Consider the following 6,113-nt stretch of genomic DNA (forward strand, 5'->3'; position numbering starts at 1 on the left):
TAATCATCCATTTCCATGAATGTATTGTTGTTTAATTGTGCTGCATGGTTGAAGTTTTAATAAATATTAAGAAAAAGTTGCAAATCTCATTTGTCCTCTCGTCTCTGATGTTGTATTGATTCATGGCAGGATGTACTCAACAATAAAAGAACCACTATGTCCTTCTAACCTGCCTAAATATCCCCGGGTACAGAATGATGGTCCTGATGCTGCTAACTCCTTTCCTCGATTCAGATACATCAATGATCTCGGTATAAAGCTTCACGACAGTATCATAAAAAATATCCCTATAATCCTAGATTGCTCTCTTCTCTATCTGGTCACTAAAATCCACTTCCGTTAATAGATACCCTACTCCTCTGTCTTTTACTTTCTTGGCACTTTCCCTCGCTCTTCCCCTTGCCTAGATGACCCCCCCCCCTTTCTCATTTTTCCACTGCTCCTGTCTATTCCACTTTCTCTGCTGTAACATAAGAAAATGGCCAAAATACAGACATCTCTACAGAGTACCACCAGAGCAACTATTTCCCCCATCCAAAGGAGTTCAATGTAAATAATAAATATCAACAGTGGCTCCTCCCCCTTTTAGTTGTGACCAATATCGGCTTTTTCCCCTGAAGGATGTGTTCAAACAGGGTTACCCCTATTCGTATCCGATCCATTTAAAGCACACAAATCAATAATGAGTTGATTGTGTTGCATCATGTCACTTGCATAATGTTAACTACACACCTCTGTACTTACCTATTAAAGTTACTATTCCAATATTCTGTGCACATTCCCACCCCTAACAACCAACACCCCAGCTCCTTTGGTTGCTATTAAAATCCAAGTGGACAGCAAGTTATTTGAAATGCAGCTTTTTCGAGACAAAACCGTGGTATTTAAAGAAGATAAAAAGATATATGTTATTTTCTATATATATATTCCTGTTATATTTATTTTCAGTTATCAATCAGTTAACAAAACAGACAAATGTTTCAACTGAAACATATTTACTTCTGGCAATGTGACACTATTTTACTAGTATTTTACCGGTGCTCGACTAATTACTCTTACATATATTATGCAGATACTTGACTTAAACAACCATCCACTACAACAAGAGGTGGTAAACTACTTATATACATACATAGTAAACCTTATATAATTATAGGTCATCAAGTTTTATCCCAAAAATATGCTGGAAAGTCAAATAATGGTCAAGTATTGGTCAAACTTCAAGCAATATTCCTACACAACTAAAGGCACTTTTTCCTCTCTGAGACATGCAAGTGTCTGACTGAACACTCGTCTATTTCTGTTGGGATAACATGGAGGCCTCAAACCTCCTGGTAAGCTCTTTTGAAAAGTGGCAACAATCTTTAAATGCAGGATTGATCCTGAGGATAATTGGAGAAGACAGTTTGTAAGGTAGTCGAGGAAAAGATGCTGCCGGGAAATGGAAAAGGAATTGCTCAAAGTACTTGTAAATACATGTGTTAAGATAGCATCAGTTTTATACATTTTCATGTCAAGTGACTGATACATACCAAAGGCATGCATTGTCAGCTTCTGTAATCAAGTATTATTGTATCTTATGTTTCAAGAAACTGATGCTCTGTCCCTCCTCACTCTCTCCTCTATAACACTAATAATCACTTTGTTAGGGAAATTCCCCTGAGTCTGCAGCAACCAGTAGGAATGGATTTTAGTATGTATGTATGTATTTTAGATCCTCCTGCAAGCAGGAACTCGCTAAGAAGCCATAATTTGCTAATCGAAGCCGCAAGCTGACCGAAGTCAGTCTCTTAGATTCATATATAACGTCCATGATTATGAATTGTCAACAACTCTGTAACTGGACAACATACATTAATCTTGGAGTGACTCGTACTCAGGACCTTATGATTGAAAGGCACCCGGCGTTAACCACTGAGCTAACACTCTTATACTATACATTTTAAAGAGTGTTGCTGATGGCTTTGCCCAATTAAGATGAACCTGTTCATCTTTGTGGAAAATGGATCCAAATATTTACATATTTTATGAAGACTGGACTGAGTGTTATGAATGGGTATGTGGAATAATACATTTTTAATGCACAAATCACCATTTGACTTCTATCAATCAGCCTAGTTGACCTCAACTTATCATACAAACCACACTGACATCTGATGCATAAGAGCAAATATAATTAACATAGAAACAGACAATGTAACGAAACAAAAACATACAGAGGTTATGAACAATCATGAATCTTGCCTAGATGGTTTTGTTCCATTTTAAAAAGAACAGTGTAAACTTTGACAATGCAAAGTCACTGTGTTGCCTTATAAGAATAAGTTACTTTAAGACCCGACTATATTGGCCCCAAGTACACTAGATATTCAAATATGGTCACCTTTGGTCAAAATTCTTAGACTGTTTCTATTACAACCTTCGAGGAAACTTTCCTCACTGGGACATTCAGTCATCTTGTGTGTTCCTTGAAAATGTCTGAGAACAATTTGGGGAGAAAAGACCTCCAGGAAAGTACTTTTTGAAACTTCTAGCAATTATAGCATGCTATAATCTGGGGCCTATACTGACTACCTTTAAAGTCTTGGTACATTACACTGTCAGACATAGCAGTATTTCTGGAACAGGTCATTGACTAAGAACAGATTCAGTGGACAAAAGCCCTCAATAAAAGCTACATGTAGGAAAAGAAACAGACCCAAATGTGTTGGTTGTGACATCGTTGTTATTTATAGTCAAATGACTGCATCAAAAAGAGTGAGAGAAAAGAAATACACAATAAAGATAAATAAATTTCAGGGCCTGCATACCAATATTAGAACCAAATCATTGACCACACTATAGTTCATACTACCCATATACCACCCTTCACAAATATACTTTCCCAAACCAAGTTTGACTAGACCATGTTCAATCTGAATAAATATACCTTCAGACCAGTTTTCGACTAGAGTTATATAGAGTTCATAGAAATTGCATTAATTTAAATTTGTTCAAGAACAAATCCAATAGGATTTTATAGCCACTTTTCAGCTTTATTGATATTTTCTCGTAGACATCCTATAATTACTTTATTGTATGCAAAATGAGATATGAAATACCATAATTTTATTTATGACAGTAACAAGGCCTTCAGCCCGAAGAAATTCAAGCCTGGGCCTCCACATTGAATACAGATTTATTTGTTATGACCACATTTCAACATCTCTGATTTAACCCCAAGATATATTTACATCGATTAAAGTAACATCTTGTAAATATAAAGTATATTAAATATGGACTCAGTCACAAACCTCAATCTTACAAGTTAATGTTCTTTGTTCTTGCTTTGAATTCTTCTTCTTCATTTTAACAAGTTTTAAAAACAATTTTAGGTATGGTTAAGTTCTAACCTCAACTTTGCACAAAATATTGATATTCACATGAATTACTATCCCCTTTTATTCAATCATACTTTGTTGCTGAATTTGAATTTTCAATGTTTCATATCAAAAAAATTTGCAGTCTGAGCCAATAAAAACAAAGTGCTGGTATACCTACTGTGCCAGGAACACAAATGAAGTCTGTAGTTTTGTACACCTTGTTTCTCAAAAACATAAGTGCAGATCATTTCATGCAAAACACAAAATTTGATAAGAAGAAATCAAAAACACAGATCTTTACAGAAATTCTGACAATTCTTTGCATACAGATGATAACCCTTGACCTTTTGTTCATCATGGCCAAAAACTGGCTAAACACAATCCTAACCCCAAAGCTGCAAGTTGCGCAGCGCCAAAAGTGGCACCCCACCCGTGAAATAATTAAACAGCTTGTGAAAATCTGCTTTATTGTACTGATACAAATTTGTACTACCATAACTGCCAATTTTGTTCACAGTTTGAACAGGCAAGAGTTTTGTCAGAGCTAGATTTGAAAGTAAACAATCTCATCAGTTGTTGCAAGTGGACAAAATGCAAATTCTTTTGCCCACACAGCTTGAGCTTGTCAGAATAAGCTCCCCCCATCCCTTCCGCCCTACCCCTATGTATGTTTCAAACACACCAAAAATATCTCTCTGTGTAAGATCATAGATATTTCAAAACCTACTCCCCCAAATAAGTCACATTGCCAGAGGAATGATAATATTGGATAAGTAATAATATATATAATAAATCAAATTAATACTTTCAGGATTTGGTACCTTCTTCTGATCCATACGAGATCTAAAAATGGTCTTGGAAATTGAACCCTTCACCCCTTACAGCCTATGTGAAAACCATTACCAACACTAAAAGTATAAGTCAAAATAGATATTTACTGCCAAAGTCAGCCATCAAAAATGATCACAAAGCCAGCATACTTTGTAAACTTGTTCACTATATTCACATTACTTACCCCTTGTTTTTAAGTAATAAACTTTAAACTTGTCCAGCTAAGTAGAGATACATATATAATTGCAGTTGTTCAATGATAAATGGTTGGCAAGATAACTAACCACTTCAATAGTGGTTTTATGGTCCTATATGGTTCATTTCTGTGCTATAGCCAAATTAGCACACACACTGTGGAATGAATTGATACTCTGGTTCTATCACAAACTTTTCATGGAACTTTCAATCTCTTACGACTGTGTTTAATTTGAAAAAGAACACTTAAATTACAAACTAAACTCCATGCAAATGTTTTGTACCCACCTCTACAATTTCTACTTGATGCACTATATAACCAAACTATTTAAAAAAAGCAATAAATCCCCCAAGAAGAATCTAAAATTTAAAAGATAACTTGCATTTAAAATATTCATTGATAACACTATAGTGAGTGGGAGAAGGGGGAGGGGGGGGGGTGACAACTTGGTATAATTTGCACTTATTTATGGACAATTTTAAACTACTTTGGTGTATGTTGTAGTCCCATCATTTCCTATTCTTTTCTTCTTGGTTTTATTTGAAACATTATAGGATTTTTACTGCAGATAATTTCAATCGGGTATAAACATAGAGAGTGTTTACAAGGAGAGACGTAAGGATTTTGGTTATGAAATGTTCGCATGGGTTGCTAACAAAGGATACCCAAAATGAAATACATAATGAGTAGAAACAGTACAAGGGACTCACACACAATCTTGAATACACAACCTGAGCTCTGAAGATTTATTTACCAAGTCAAAATATGTCTCCTAAATCGAAAAAACTCATTTATGGAAGTCAAATGCTTTACATAAGAATCTAATCTTGTTCTCAATAATTCACACTTCTTCTCGTGGTTTTTACCAAAATTTGATCGGAATGTTTGCAAACCCTAATGTGGATTCGATGGCTTTTGAGAAATATATCAACTAAACAATTAAGCTTATTAACATAATCACATAGAAAGTATTGGAAAATTTAACAAGATAGCTCCTGTTTTTGTTTGTCATTGTCTGTTTTTGTTCGAATTGTGAATCGTTTGCAGTATATGTGGAGATAACTTATGTTCACTGACAGTATTGGTCCTCACTAGGCTAAACCACAAATTAGAAAAACCAATAATAATCTCTTGCATGTGCAAAATGAGTTCACCTCATCAAAAGATTATATTGGCATTGTCTCAAAATAGATTTTAGAAGTTCTTGTGTCATACTATTTGTTTGAAAATATGATTGCGATTGCTCAAAAACTTAATTTCTTTCACCAGACATTTTCATGTCCATAAATAACAAATTGTGAGGGACTATTAACAGCCACATTTTAGGGTCCCCTCTTGTTGGAAATCAAGGGAAACAAAATCTCTCAATTTATTCTTGTGGTAATTTTAATTTTAATAATTTGTCTATGTTTTTAAAGATACACCAGGAATGTCATTATGCATATATACAGTTACTAATGATACCCACTACAGACACAAAATGGTCCTTAAAAAGAAGAAAGGATAATTTAGGTTAGTATGATATTAAAATTTCTAGTGCCAAAGACCATCTTTCTTTGCATAATAAATTTTCCTTTAATAGCTGTGATTTAAAATTCTCTCCCACAGTGCAACAATTTTTTACACACAAAGTGTACATTGCTTGAATTGCAACATTTTGCAAACCAAACCCCACTTTTACAATAAACTGAAGGCACGCACAAGTGGTTAATGAATTTATAGAC

Source organism: Apostichopus japonicus, chromosome 20, assembly GCF_037975245.1.
Source record: "Apostichopus japonicus isolate 1M-3 chromosome 20, ASM3797524v1, whole genome shotgun sequence".
NCBI lineage: Eukaryota > Metazoa > Echinodermata > Holothuroidea > Aspidochirotida > Stichopodidae > Apostichopus > Apostichopus japonicus.